The following is a 16,328-nucleotide window of genomic DNA, read 5'->3' as shown; positions in this document are numbered from 1 at the left end:
AAGTTTGAAAATGGAGAATTTTGAAATTGATATTTGAATTTGGAATGAAAATAAAACTCGAAATTTGGAATTTGAATGAAATAGAAAATTGAAATTGATATTCGAAATTGAAGTGAAATTCAAAGTTGAAATTTGAATTTCGAAAATAGAAAGTTTGAAATTGAAATTGAAATTGAAATTGAAATTGAAATTGAAATAAAAATTGAAATTTGAAATAGAAAATTGAAATTAATACTTGAGATTGAAATGAAATTCAAAGCTGAAATTTGAAATTAAAAAATGAAAGGTTAGAATTGAAAATAAAAATTGAAAATTGAAATTTGAAAGTGAATATTTGAAATTGGATTTGAAATTGAATGAAATTGAAAATGAAACTGAAAAATGACTTTGAATTTGATAATGGAAATTGAAAATGTCTTTGAAAAATTGTGTTTAAAAATCATTTCAAAAATCACTTGGAAATTCGAAAATGACTTGAAATAATTTGGAAGGAAAATGATGCAATTCTATCTTTAAATGATGAATATGCTATTTCCTTGAAAAATCATTTGAATTTTAGGGAGAATTTTATACTTTATATAATTAAAACAAGATTAATTTGTATATATTCATGACTAGAGCCACCAATATACTTTAAATTAATCTTTATTTAAAATTCTAATAAAGAAAAATAAAGAAAAGATTTTGTGCCTTTATAGAATTAAAATAAGATTAATTTTTAATATATTCATAACTAGGGCCACGAATATATTTTGAATTAATCTTTTTTCTAATTCAAATAAAGGAAGAAAAGAGAATTATTTATAAAAGAGATGATGATTTTCTAAAATGACCTAAAAGTGTAGGTCAAATTTTTATTTAATAAAGAATAATAACTCTAAGTATTATTCATATTCTGACTAGGGCTAAAAATACAAATTTTACTTGGTTTTATTTATCCTTTATTAAATGGTGCATGTGTCATTCATGTTCTCCATAGTGTGTTTAAAAATAAGGAAAAAAAGAAAATGCAATAAAATTATGAAATTAATCTATATGCTCATTCATTCTAAACTAAGCATAAAATAAAAATTTTCATTAATGGAATTATTATCACCCTTGAATTAATTGCAATAATCAAAAAACAAAGGAAAAAATCCCTCAAAATGAGCAAACATAATAGAAATGTTGGCATTTATGAATTTTATTCAATTATTGAGAAATTAAAGAAAATCCAAAGTTAGCCTTTTATGCCCCAAAAAAAAAAGGAAAAATTAAAATAAAATGCAAATGATGCATGACCTTTACAAAAACATTTTGAAAATATGTTTTTGGAGCTTTAAAATTTTTAAATTGGGGTTTAAAACATATAAATCCATTTTAAAACTTGAATCCAAAATGAATTTAACCTTGAAATTGAGGTTTTAATGAAAATACATTGAAAATGATTTAAATAAAAAGCAAATAAACTTCAAAATTTATTTAAAATGAAGTTAAGGTATCTTAAGTTGATAAAAGATATTTTCAATTCATTAAATACACAAATTGTATTCGAGAGTTGAATTCAAAATTGTTAAAATGCCTAATTTAACTTCATTTTAACAAGATAATGCCTTTTATAAAATTTATTTTGAAAATACAATGGATGAAGGGCTAAATGACTATAGAAATTTATAAATTTTTATATGAATAAACTTAACTTAAAATAAAACAAAACCATTTTTATAAATTCTAAAAATGAGTTTTTATTAGAGATGACACATCTAAACAAGTTGAGATGAAATTTAAGAAATGCTTAATGAGGCAAAATGATAGGGTTCTGATTTTTTATCAGAATCAGATATGAAAACTTTATAGAAATTGTAAAAAATTACAGTGATAAACCACACATTCTAATAAGAAATTTCTAATTTATAGATCTAAAAAATGATCTCCCATTGGAGAGATTCAATCTAAACAATTTGGGTCGAAACCTCTGAAAAAAACTATGAAAAAATTTTAGGGTTCTGATTTTTTAACTAAATAACCAATGAAACGTTGATAAAAGTTTATGAAAATTGGCATGCATAAACTAGACATTATAAGAAAGAAACTCTTTTTCATAGATTTGAAAAATGATACCCATTAGGGAGATATCATTGCAACAAGTTGGTCTTGGGTCCAAGCAACGCCTGGGATTGCAAACAAACAGGGTCTCGACTTAAAATGCAAACAAAATAAAAATACTACACAGAAATAAATGAAAATTTACAAAGATGAAATAAACATTTAGATGAAGAAAGGCTCTTTTACAGATCTCAAAAATGATCTCCCATTAGGGAGATATGACTGACAAAATGGGCTAAAAACCAGACCATAAAAGTGACACAGTATAACAGGGTTGTGGTTTTTAACCAAAATCAGGTATTAAAACACTATAGAAATTGATAAAAATTTGCATGAAGAAACTAGATTCAATGCTAGAGACATCCTTTTTTACAAATTTGAAAGATCATCTTTGGTTAGGGAGAAATCACTCCAACAAGTTGATGTAATATCAGGAAAAATCTGGATGACCTAAAATGATAGTGTCTGAATCCTGATTTTTTTGAGGGAATAAACCAACTCAGAATGATATAATTTTTGGTGGAGATCCCGAAAACATATGCATGAAGATGCAGTAAAACAATCAAAATAACATCTAATTATATGCGAATTGATGAGATAAAAAACGAACTAGAATTGAAAATATCATTTAAATATGATTGAGTATAGTAGTATCTCATTAATGAATTGATCCAAAGATCAAACATGAGATCTATCATTTCAAATCATGAAAAATGATGAAAATGATGCAAAATGAAATTAAAACATCTAAAAATCAAATTGAAAGCATTGAGGCATAAATTGAAATTGATTTAGCCTATTGAATATGAGATTTGATCTATTAAAGATCAAATCTCAATTCTAAATGGCTAGAATGAAAATGCAGAAAGTAAATATCAAATTTAATGAATCAAAAACATAAAATGAAAATTAACATGGAACTAAGATAGATCTATATTTTTATTTTTTGAAATTAGCAAAAAATTGAGAAAAGATCTAGTTTACAAAAAATGAAAATTGCAAAAGAAAAAGAAAGAAAAAAAATCAAAAGAGGGAAGAAGGAGACCTACCTTAGGTTGAAGAGGGCTTCAATCTTCCTCAAAAATGGCGTCAACTTCAAGAAGGAAGGAAGAATAGAGAGTGGAGAAAAGAAGAGAAATAAAGAATTCTTTGATTCTCTCAATTTCTCAAATTTTCAACTTATGAAGGAGAGACCCCAAGGGGTCTATTTATACCTTGAAATGGGGGCATTTTGGGCATCAATATTTAAGATATTTTCTCAAAGTTGGTGTCGACCCCATGTGGATATTTCTTCTATTTGCAAATGGGCAAAAAAGGCAATTTGTTAAAAAATGCACATGTGACACCCCTTTTGCAAGTGGGTGCCCATGTGGGTCTTTTTGAAAAATCTTAAATGGGTAAAAGGGGTAGTTTGGCAAAATTTTGACACATGGCATCACCTTGCAAGTGATGCCCATGTATATTTTTTTTAAAAGTAAAAGGGTTATTAAAAGTGGATTTTAAAAACAATTTTGTTTTTTTTTTTAAATGCCAAGTGGTGTCTGCCATTTCGGGAGGCGGCCAGAATAGAATAATCCATTGAAGACGTACTGGAAGGGGGACGTACAAGAGAAGGTTAGTGCAAGCATACTCTAATCGCTGTAGGTGTACTAGTACTAATCAGTCCATTACTTCAGGCGTACAAAAAGGGTCTATGGCGGGCATACTGATAATGCCCTCATAGCACGTGGATAAAAAGCAACTGGTGGTCGGGAGGGCTCTTCACATACTTGGAGTATGAGAGCAAAATGTGTGTTGCTGGTTGTTTGCTTCTTCGAATATGCATTTTTGATTTTGATTTTATTTTAAAATCAAAATGATAAGTGAAATAAAATATGAGAAATAAAAAGGAGAATTTGAAAATAATCAGATTCAAAAATCCAATTTTGATTTTCAAAAATCTAATTTTGATTTTCAAAAATCTAATTTTGATTTTTGGAAATCCAAATTGGATTAAAACCGTATCCAGATTGAATTTTTAGAATTTTTGCAAAAATATTGAATTTGGGTTTGAAATTCAAAGCTTATTTTGAAATTGGGATAAAAATTGGATTTTGATTTTGAATTTGAAATTCTTAAATTGATTTTGAATAAAAATTGGATTTTGACTTTGAATTTGAATTTGAAATCCCCAAATTGATTTTGAATAAAAATTGGATTTTGACTTTGAATTTGAAATCCCCAATTTGGTTTTGAATAAAAATTAGATTTTGAAATTGGATATGGATCCATTTTGATATTTCGAAATCCAAATTGAATTATGAACTGGATCCAGGGTATTTTTCAAAGGATTTTTGCAAAATGATGGATTTGAATTTGAAATTTGAGAATTGATTTTGAAATTAGAATAAAAATTAAATTTTGAAAAGGATCTGGATCCGAGGTTTTGAAAAAGATTGGATCTGGATTTTGATTTAAAGAAAAGTTGGTTCGAAATTGGAATCAAACCCTGAATATGGATTTTTGAAGAATTTGACTCCAAATTCATAATGAAATTTGGGATTTTGGATTTGGATCTTAGATCCAGCTTAGAGAATGAAATTGGATCTTGGATCTGAACCAAAATCCAAGAAGTGAAATTAGATCTCAGATATTAGATGAATCTGAGTTCATAAATTGATTCAATCAACCTTCTGAATGGATCAGAAGGTAGATCCAGACTGAAATGGATTCCAAATGGTTAATTGGATCCTAGGCATCTGATGGGATATTCCAGATTCAAAGAATAAATTGGACTCTAGATATGGATTTTTGAATGAATCAGATGAAAAATCCAGCATTGGATCCAATATCCGAATTGAAATGGATTAAATATCGGATATTAATGAGATATTAGATGAAGGAATTGATCTGAGTCCAAATTTGGGGCTTGCCCCAGTTCAAAAATTGGTAGAAATAGTGTCCTGAAGAAATTTATATTTTTTTATTTTCACCCTGCAGGGGTAGAAACACGGTACAGAACTGGTCTGAACTAATTTGAACTGGATTGGATTAGGATGAACTAGATCTGAAGCCAGTTATACTCAGATGAACTAAATTCAAAGCTAAAACACTAGCTCAACCAGCTGAGGTTAGCTCAATTTAGACTGAATTGAGCTCAAAGGAGCTAAAATGAGTTAAAACTAAGATCCAAGTATGTAAAAAGTGACTTTGAAATGGAACTGGACCATTCAAACTCTTGATGAACTCATATTGGACTTCTGGGGGTAGGATCTACTGGATTTGGCTGACTCGGAGACAGTCTGGCTAAAATTCGAGCTAAAACTGAGCTTATTTCGCCTAAGATGAACTAAATTTAGCTCGAATGAACTGACATTGCTCATCGTGAGTTCAAAGAAGCTAGAAATGACTGACATTCTAACTCTTCTGAACCTAGCAGGAGCATGGCTAAATCTGACTGATGAAAGGTCTAAGGGTAACTTAAGGATAAAATGGTAATTTTATTGATAAAATGAGATAAATTGACCTCTAGACTGAGGTAAACCTAGGGATGAGACTCAACACTGCCCTGTAGGGGTTTGGCATATGCAAAATGAAGATGTAGGAAATGGTTTTAAAAATTTTGGAGTGTTTACAGATGCCCCTCTTTACTGCTAAGCCGGTTGAAAGCCAAGCTTAGTAGTAAAGAAAAACACGCCAAATTTTGGAAATAATAAAAAAAAATGCCCCAGTTAGACAATCCAGACTGGGTGTGGAAGAATGATTGTGTAAATGATTTTCATGAAGTGAGGTTGCAAAAGGTGAGAAAATGAATTTCCCTGAAGCTTGGAAAAGGGAGATTGATAGAAGATAGGTCTTGCAATTAAGACAAAATAAGCTTTTGAAATAATATTTTGGCAAAAACTCAGGTTTTAGCCCTTAACCTGGATGGGACGAAAAATACCTCATGGAGTGAGGCTCAGGTTTAACGGTCACCTGAATGGGGACGAAAATATACTTCGTGGGATGAGGCTCATGTTTTAACCCTTACCTGAACGGCGAGTAAAATACCTCATGAATTGAGGCTCAGGGACAATCCTTAACCTGAACGGATATGAAAAATACCTCATGAGATCAGGCTCAGGGACAATCCTTAACCTAAATGGATATGAAAAATACCTCATGAGACGAGGCTCAGGGACAATTCTTAACCTAAACGGATATGAAAAATACCTCACGAGGCGAGGCTCAGGGACAATCCTTAACCTGAATGGATATGAAAAATACCTCACGAGGTGAGGCTCAGGGATAATCCTTAACCTGAATGGATATGAAAAATACCTCATGAGACGAGGCTCAGGGACAATCCTTAACCTGAATGGATATGAAAAATACCTCACGAGGTGAGGCTCAAGGATAATCCTTAACCTAAATGGATATAAAAAATATGGAATCCTCGAATGAAGAAGCTACGATGGGACTTCCAGATTTCACACAACGAATCCGAAAAGGATTGCAAAAGGCAAGAAAAAATGGGGGCTCCTAAAGATTTGTAAAGGAGTTGATTGGGGCATCTCATGACTGAAACTGAATAGCTTTTAAAAATAACCTTTTGCGAGAAGAACATGCTCAACCTTTGACCTAAAAAATGAATTGTCTATGGCAGGACAGTGTGGACAATAGGAAAAAATGTGCAGATCTGAGAGCCCAGGTGCTAAGATCAAATAGAAAGGAAGGACCTTGAAAACTCCTATTATCAAGTCCTAACGAGGGATAAAACAACGCCAGGATATATCAAATTGGACATCAAGTTCTTGCTTTATGTCAGGATAACGAAAAAATATTGCCAATGAGATAGAAATTATAGTTGATTCAAAATGATTGAAATGTGCACATCTATGCAAAAATATTCCCTTTTCTACCAAGAGTATTAACTCTAATTGGGCTAACCCCGTAGAATCGAGAATCAAATTCAGATTTGTTGTTGTTGAGTTTCTTCGAGGCTATCCATTTTCTTGATATGAAAAGAGAGGAAATATTCTTAGTTTCATAAAAGTAAGTGGATGAAATTATATTGATAAAAGAATTTCACATAGATAAAGATGATTTCTAGCAGTTTCGGCAACTTGATATCTGGGGTTTATCCATGATGATCTTTATGCACTCTTTTTGAGACAGAGATTGAGCTTTCTTAAGGTTTGGCAAGAATTTCATCACATCAGCCTTCAACTTGGTGATGTTCTGATTTTTTCTGAAAGGACACATCACATACTCCTTCAACTTGGAGATGGTCTGAGTCTTTTTTTTTTATATCAAAAATCGAATTGATAATATGGTCTCTTTGATTGAAATCTCTTGATGATAACATTGATTAAATATCTTTTGGGGATTGGCAGAAGGTTCATCACATTAGCCTTCAACTTGGTGATGATTTGAACTTTCCCTGGAAAGACACATCACATGATCCTTCAACTTGGAGACGATCCGAGTCTTATTTGGCCCTGGGGGTCTAATTCATCCATCAATCTTCAACTTAACGATAGTTGAGAGATTCCTTTTGCAGATAATTAATTGCAGCTTGAATGATTAGAGATATTGAGATTGAGTGAATTCTTTTTATCACCCAGAATAATTTTGTTGCCTTATTGTCAGAAGGATCGTCTTTATAGATATGATCAATATCAATTCACTTGTGGCTTTTCAACATCGTTGAATTTTCCTTTACCGGTCATATTGAGGATTTTTCTTCATCCTTTTGATCGACCAACAAAAAAAGTTTTGAATTCGGTTATTTCTTTGCAAAAGCTTCACCCTTTTAGAGGGAATATTGAAGGTAGCTTGAGGTAAAATTTTGTGCAATAAAAATTTGAGATCAACAATTGTTTTGATGACAAATTGGCAAAATATTCTTGAAATCTTTGGTGAAAGAAATTGCTTGACATCGAATTGACATATCCGTGACTAAATTCACCTCTCTTTTTTCTCAAAAGAGAGGCTCACGCCTGACCCTTGACCTGAATGGGTGAAAAATACTCATCTCTTTCCTAAAGAGGAGGTGTTTGCAAAATGAAACTTTCAAAGAGAAATTAAGCTTTCGTCAAAACTTCCTAATCTTAGGCTTCTCTTATGGAAAGGCGGCCGGTGGGTAAGGTCGATGAATATCACAGAGGAGCAAGTTCATTACACTCTCCCTTAAAAAAAGGGTCCTCTGCGATGGGAAAGCCAAAATGAGAAATTAGGGGCCACAAAAGAAAATAATCTTTCGTAGAAACTCTCCCTGGAAAAAGGGTTCTTTGTGTAAAAAAAGATTGTTGTTTTGAAAACAGTTCGTGAAGAAACGAGTCCCTTCAAACTCTCCCTGGAAACAGGGTTCTTGCGAACAATAAAAATGATTGCATGCGAAAAGAATGAGCTCTCTCGAATTCTCCCAAGAAAAAGGATCCTTCACAAGAGAAAATGATTTATTTGGTTTTTAAAATGTTTGGCCAATTGGAAATGAGTTCGATTTGAGTGTCAAACCTTGAAACATTTTATTGGCAAAAATTACAACCTGAAGGTTGAAAAATGATTGAGATTGATAAAATTGCAACCCGAAGGTTAAAAAATGATTGAAATTGATAAAATTGCAACCAGAAGGTTGGAAAATAATTGAAATTGGTAAAATTGCAACCCGAAGGTTGGAAAATGATTTGATAGAATTGGTTGACCCGAAGGTCTGATTATATAAATATGACATTAAGCACAAAGTTGAATTTGGAAGTTCGACCAGCTCAGAAGCTGGATTTTGAAGAAAGTCTGAGTTGAAACTCGGGTTTTTGAAGAAAAGCTAGACCAATCTTGAAAGTAGGATTTGAAGAAAAGTTCGAGTCAGAACTCAGATTTTTTAAAGAACAGTTCGAGTCGAAACTCGGTTTTGAAAGAAAGTCTGAGTCGAAACTCATTTTTGAAAGAAAGTTCAAGTCAGAACTCAATTTTGAAAGAAAGTCTGAGTCAGAACTCATTTTTAGAAGAAAGTCCAAGTAGAAGCTCATTTTTTGGAAGAAAGTTAGAGTCAAAACTCAGTTTTGAAAGAAAGTCTAAGTCAGAACTCGGTTTTGGAAGAAAGTCCGAGTCAAAACTCGTTTTTGAAAGAAAGTCTGAATTGGAGCTCGATTTTGAAAGAAAGTCTGAGTCGAAACTCGGTTTTGGAAGAAAGTCTGAGTCAGAACCCATTTTCAAAAGAAAGTCTGAGTCGGAACTCAGTTTTGAAAGAAAGTCTTAGTCGAAACTTTTTTTTTGGAAGAAAGGAAGTCCGAGTCGAAACTCGATTTTAAAAGAAAGTTCAAGTCAGAACTCAGATGTTTTGAAGGAAAAACTAGGCCAATTAAAAAGTTTGATTGGAAAGAAAATTCAAGTCGAAACTCGGGTCTTCGAAGGAAAGTTAGTCCAACTCGAAAGTTGGATTTGAAAGAAAAGTTTGAGTCGGAACTCGGATCTTTGAAGGAAAATTTAGAAAGTTTGAGTCGAAACTCGAATCTTTAAAGGAAAGTTAGTCCAACTCGGAAGTTGGAATTGAAAGAAAGTTCGAGTCGAAACTCGGATCTTCAATGACAAACTTTTACAACTCAGAAGTTGGATAACTTGAAAATTGGATTTGAAAATGATCAGTGCGAGAACTAGTTTTAGAAAATGATTCGATCTATGATCGAAATTTTTTCTAAATGGCCAGCTCGAGGACTGGGTTTGGACTTGTAAGCTGAATTTGGCAAAATATTGGTGCTATGAGAATTTTTGATGATTGTGATGATATTTTTGTGAAAAATCTGAATTCAGGAAGATTCACAATTTGAATAAACCATTATAGACGGTTGTGTTGCTTCTGTGAATGGTCTCAGGATTATCCCTTTTTCTAAATGGAAAATTGATAAAAATTGATGAAGATTGATAAAAATTGATGAAATTTGATAACAATTAATGAGGATTGATAAAGATTGATGAAGATAGAGCTTGTTAGATCTTGCCTGCATATTGGATGTTTGAAGTGAAAACCAATTCTTATAATAAAAGATGCCCCAGTGTAACAAGGGAAGAAAGTATTGGATGAAGGAATAATTGCTCATTATTATTGAAGGAAGCTCCTTTAAGGAATACAAAAGGATAGAATAGGCCGTTCAGGTGTAAAAAAATTTTAGGTGCAGAGCATTGATAGGATCTGGCAATTCCACCCCAACTGCATTAATCAGGCAGTATGAATTGCGTGGTAGCGCTTCTTTGACCACATAGGGACCTTCCCAGTTTGGTGACCATTTTCCATGTGGGCGATGCTTGAGATGAGTTGTTGATCTGAGGACCAGATCATGAACTCGAAATCTTCTTTCGATGACAGACTTGGCATAATGTCGGGCTATCCTCTGATGATAAGCTTGAGCGTGCTCAGCTGCCTTGAGTCTTCTTTTATCTAGTAGATCAAGTTGGATCAACCTCTATTGTTGATATTGATTAAGTGGTAACTCGATAAGTGAGGCAAATTTGAACGCAGGCTTTTGAACATGGAGACGTAATACCACATCGGTTCCATAAACAAGCTCTGCAGAAGTAGCATTTGTTTTTAGTTTGAATGGTGGTATGATATGCTCAAAGTGCGTCATGGATTTTCTCATGTCAATCATGATCCGTTTTTACGGTTCTTTCCAAGATGTGAATCAGGATTTTATTGGTAACCTCTGCCTGGCCATTTCCTTGAGGATAGTAAGGAGCTGAAAAATGGTGATGAATCCTAAACTTTGAACAGAAGGTCTTCATCATGTGGTATGTCAAAGCGGCAAAGGATATTCTTGTGGATGAATGAGGTCACTTGTCGGCCTTCAACTGTCTGCAAAGTAACAACTTTAACCCATTTGGTGAAATATTATGTAGCTGCGAGGAAATATTTGTGGCCATTAGAAGCAGAAGGAGTAATTGGGCCCACGACATCGAAAGCCCACATAGAGAATGGTCATGGAGAGACAACGGATTGAAAATATGTGGCTGGCGCATGAATGGAAGGTGCGTGTATCATTCATTTGACACACTTCTTTACAAATTAGTAGCAGTCTTGTTGCATGATTTTCCAATAATACCCTGCTCGAATGATCTGCTTGACAAGAGTTTGGTAACCAACATGGCCACCGTAAATACCTTCATGTGCTTCTTGAACAATCTTCTTGTCTTTATCCTTGTCTAAACATCTGGCGTACTCAACACTGAACCCACGACGGTAAAGGACATCTGCGAGGATAAAATATTGAGCGAACATGCGCTGCATGGCTTGTCTCTCCCCTTTTGGCATGTGTTGTGGAAATTCACTAGTTTTAATGAAATTTTTGATGTCTTGATACCAAGGCTTCTCCCTTTATTCAGCCCGGTTTGTCTGTAGGGCTGGAATGAAGGCAGGTTGATCAAGTTTGCTGATTTTGAAAGAATGACAGGATTCACCATTTTTTAAGGACATGATGGAGCCCAGGCTAGCCAAGTCGTCGACTATTTGGTTGTACTCTCTTTTGATATGATTTAGTTGAAACTCTTCGAAGTTGTCTATGAGATCCAGAACAATCTTTTGATAAGGGATTAATTTCTGATCTTTCACCTGCCATTCAGCCTTGACTTGACTAACGATGAGCAATGAATCACCGAAGGTGTGCACTCTTTTGACATTAAGGCTTTGCAAAGTTTTTAGGCCTTATATCAAGGCTTCGTACTCGACCATATTGTGAGTACATTGAAAACCCAGTTTGAGGAAATAAGGGATCATTTTCTTCTCGGGTGTGATCTGTAAGATCCTGATCCCTATGCCTGCCATATTCTTTGAGAAGTCGAAGAACAAGTTTCAAACTAAAGATTGTTGGATATTATAGATGTGCTCATCGAGAAAATCATCATCTGCTTTGACATCTGCTAGAGGAAAGTCTGTCAATTGATCTGCGATGACCTGGCCTTTAATTGACTTTTAAGAAACATACTCTAAGTCATATTGCATCAAAAGAACTTGTCATTTGGCAATTCGTCCGCTGAGAAATGGTTGCTCAAGGATATATTTGAGAGGATAGAGTTTTGATAAAAATTTGACTTCAGATGCCATCAAATAATGTCTCAATTTTTTGCATATCCATACCAGGGCTAGACATGTTTTCTTCATCTGAGAGTATTTCTTTTCATAGTTCACAAAGGTTTTGCTCACATAGTAGATGGCATGTTCTATCAGACTGCCTTCTTTGTACTACGTCAAAAATCCACCGTATGCATTTTGATTGACAAAGATGTACAACAGGAGTGGTTTTCTAAGTTCTGGCGGCTTCAGAACAAACAGATTAAGAAAATATTGCTTGATGCGCTCGAATGACTGCTGACATTTTGGGCCCTATTCAAATTTTACTCCTTTCCTCAGTAAATGATTGAATGGTTCGCATCTCATTGCTAAATTGGAAATGAACCGACGAATAAACTGAATATGTCTTTGGAGGTTGCGCAATTCCTTGAGATTGGTGGAAGGTGACATATCAATAATGGCTTTTGCCTTGGCAGGATCCACTTCTATTCTCTTTTTGCTGATTATAAAACCGAGCAGCTTGCCTGACTCTACTCCAAAAATACATTTTTGAGTATTGAGCCTTAACTTGTAGAGAATAAGTTGCTCAAAAACTTGACCAAGAGCATCAATATGATCTGCCTTTTCTTTGGACTTAATCAGGATGTCATCAACATAGGCATCCATGATTTTGTGCATCTGGTCATGAAAGATGGCTGTCATAACCCTTTGATAAGTTGCTCCAGCATTCTTGAGCCCAAATGAAATCACTGTGTAACAAAAGGTGCTCCACGGTGTAGTGAAGGAAGTCTTTGCTTGATCACGAGAAGCTAACTTGATCTGATTATAGCCTGAATATCCATCCATAAAAGAAAACATGGCATGACCTATCGTGCTATCAATCAAAAGATCAATGTTGGGGAGTGGATAATCGTCTTTTGGGGTGGCCTTGTTGAGATCTCTGAAATTGATACATATCCAAACTTTCTCATTTTTTTTGAGAACTGCAACGATATTTGCCAGTCAGTCAGGATAGTCAATGGCTCGGATGAATCCTGCTTTCAATAGATCTTCAAGTCCTTCTTTAACTTGTGGTGCTACCTGAGGATCCATTTTCATTAGTTTTTGCTTGACTGGCTTAAAATCTGGCTTCAAAACAAGATGATGTTTGACCAATTTGGAATCTAAGCCTGGCATATCTTCATAAATCCAGGCAAAGACTTCTTGATGTTGCTTAAGGAAAAGGATGAGCCTTTTCTTTTCATTTGTATTTAGGCTGGTGCCGATTTGAGGATTTTTGGATCATCTTCTGAACCAATATTGATATCCACTGTTGGATCTTGAACTAAAGACGAGGGTTCATCTTGTTTTTTAATATGAGCAAATTCTGGCAATTCTTGAATGGTTGGGTTGAATTTTGCAGGCTCTGCTGACTGTTCTGCTGCTCTGCTGACCTCTACTTTTGCTTTTATCCAGTGAATTCTTGCTAGTTTTGAAACAACTGATGAAAGATTTGGATTGGTAATGGGCTTCCTTATCATTTTGGGAGGCATTCTGAAAAACTTGAAAGGAAAAAGTTTTTTTAGGAAAAATCGCCCATTGTAAAAGACATATTGCAAGAGAAACGAAAGGTAACAATAAATTGCAAAGAAGATGGCACAAAGATAAGGAGAAAATTGATATATTGATGATTGAATATTTACAAGAAGATGACCGACTAAGAAGAAGAAACTAGGACTGCAACGTCCTTACAAGGAAAGAAGACAAAAGAAGAAAGCGAGGAAACATTGGCATTGTTCCTCTTAATTTGCTTTCTTGATGAAAATTGTTCCTTTCTGCAATTCTTTGCCTGTGAATCCCAGTCTTGTTCTCTCTGAATGGTGGCCAGGGATGATGGGTTCTAGCCTACCGTCTATATTCTTGCCCAAGCCTCTGAAAGGTTGGTAACCATGTTTAATCAGGAGATCAAATCCTTTTTTTGCTTTGGAAAATTGAAGAAACAAGGGATGATCTTTGAAGGAGGTGCAATTCAGATGCCCTCTAAGCTTGAAGAAATGTGCTCCTTGCCATTGGATCATTGCTGCCATATTCTCTGTAGGTTGGGATTCCTCCAGCTTTAGCAATTCTAAGCTTTCACTAAGAATAACTTCATTGTCTTCCCTGATGCTAGGGATGTCTACAGTAAAGGTAGGACAGGGAATCATGGGTTGCGGCAACCTTTCTTCTGGATCTTCCCCCAAATCGGTGGTGATCATGCCACCTTTTGACCACTTAATGCATTGGTGTAGTGTTGATAGAACGACATTCGCATTGTGAATCCATGTTCATCCTAGTAAGAGATTGTACATGGGTGGCACTTTGACGACATGGAATAGCACATTGTGCACTCAGTAGTTGATGAAAATTTTGAGGAAGATTTTCCCCTTTGTTGTCTTCCTGTGGTTATCAAAACCGTAGATGGTGATAGGGTTTGGCAAATAATCTTCTTTCTTCAGGCCCAGAGCTTTGGCGGTTATTTCCGAACAAATATTGAGGTTGCTACCTCCATCGACCAGCACGTGGGGGACAGTCATTCCCCTGGTCCTTACTATGATGTATAAAGCATTATTGTGAAAACAGTGAGGCTTTGGCAGGTCCTCATCAGAAAACGTAATGGGGCATTAGTCATAGCTTGGTTGACGATCTGGGATATATCTGCCAGAGTTGTGCCTGGCTTTACCTTGATCTTCCTTAGTAGATCGTCCAAGACCTGCTGGTGTTTGGCAGATGCATACGCTAATTCGAGGATTGAAACATTTAAGAGGGCAGTAATTGGCCTCTGGACCAAATTGGTGTTTTCATCAGATACTTCACCCTTTTCCTGAGCAGCCTTGATAAACCGTTTAGGAAACCTGGGAATTTTTTTGGCAACTTCGGCGGATGCCTTTGCAGGTTCACTGGATGAGTTTAGCTTGCTGAGGACTGAAAGGATGTCCACCTTCTTGGCATTGTACGAGGTTTGATGAAGCACTAGGACCTGATGTTGTATATGGATGTCTTCACTAGAGAATGGTTGAATGTGATCCTGGGGGGAAAATAGTTGTTCTGTAACGACCGTCGTTGAGTGATTGGGAAAGGGTTTAGTCAAAACATCAGGTTGACTTTCTTCCTTATCTTCCACAAACAAGTTTTTGTCGATACAATCTTGGATAATGTTCTTGAGAACAAAGTAGTTTTTTGTATTATGTCCCACCGCTCGATGGAATTCGCAAAATCGGTCTTTTAACTTTCCCATGATGATAAGAGGATCAACAACTTTCAGGTGTCTGATCATTCCTTTGGTAAGCATATATTCTAGAATGTTTTCCTGAGACTAGTCCAAAGGAGTAAATTCCCGTTCAAAACTCCAATCGTCATGTTTCGGTTTTCCTTGCGATTTTGCCTTTGACTGGGGAACTGGCTGGGAAGACTGTTGCTTGAAGAATTTTCCCTTTTGAGTTGCATGGTTGTTTCCTTCATACTTAAGATTTCCAGATCTTTTGTTGTGATTTTTCTTACCCCCTTTATTGTTGTTGCCATTGCTGTTACTGGAGGTATCGGCGGAGAAAGTGAAGTGAGCTTTCTTCTTTGAATCAGGATTATTTTTGACAAGGGTGATGCCCTCGTAAACCCCATTCTCCATTCCTATTTTGAGCCATTCGGCTTGCTCTATTAACTCGATAAAGAATTTGGATGGAGTTGTGGAGATAAGACTCCTTAGAGGCTGAGAGAAATTGTTGAGGATGATCTGAAGCGCATGCTCCTCTAAAATGGGAGTCTTTATCTTGTTACAGGTGCTCCTCCACCTGCGAATAAATTCTCGGGCCTTTTCGCTTTCTTTCTGCTTTAGATTGCAGAGGTGATTGAGAGTAGGCAGAGCCTCAGTATTAAACAAGAAATGTTCAATAAACAAGTTGACCATTTTATCGAACTCTTACAACTCTATTGGATTGATATGCTCTTCATACTATTTTGTTGATGTATCCTCTAGGCTGCATGGGAAATAGATGAATAGGGCCCTGTTGTCCCTCTTGAATCGACTGCATTCTGCAAAGAACATGGCTAGATGAGCCTTGAGGTTGCCGGTTCCATCAAATTTGATAAACTTTCGAGGAAGATTCTACAGATTGTTTCCCCTTCCAGGCCATCATAAAAATCCTTGCTTGTGTAGACTTTTTGTCTTTGTCTCGAGCCTGCAGATCTCTGACCATGCGGGTCATTTCCT

Source organism: Nuphar pumila, chromosome 1 (assembly GCF_984573655.1).
Source record: "Nuphar pumila chromosome 1, dmNupPumi1.hap1.1, whole genome shotgun sequence".
Classification (NCBI taxonomy): domain Eukaryota; kingdom Viridiplantae; phylum Streptophyta; class Magnoliopsida; order Nymphaeales; family Nymphaeaceae; genus Nuphar; species Nuphar pumila.
Note: the sequence above shows the minus strand (reverse complement) of the source record.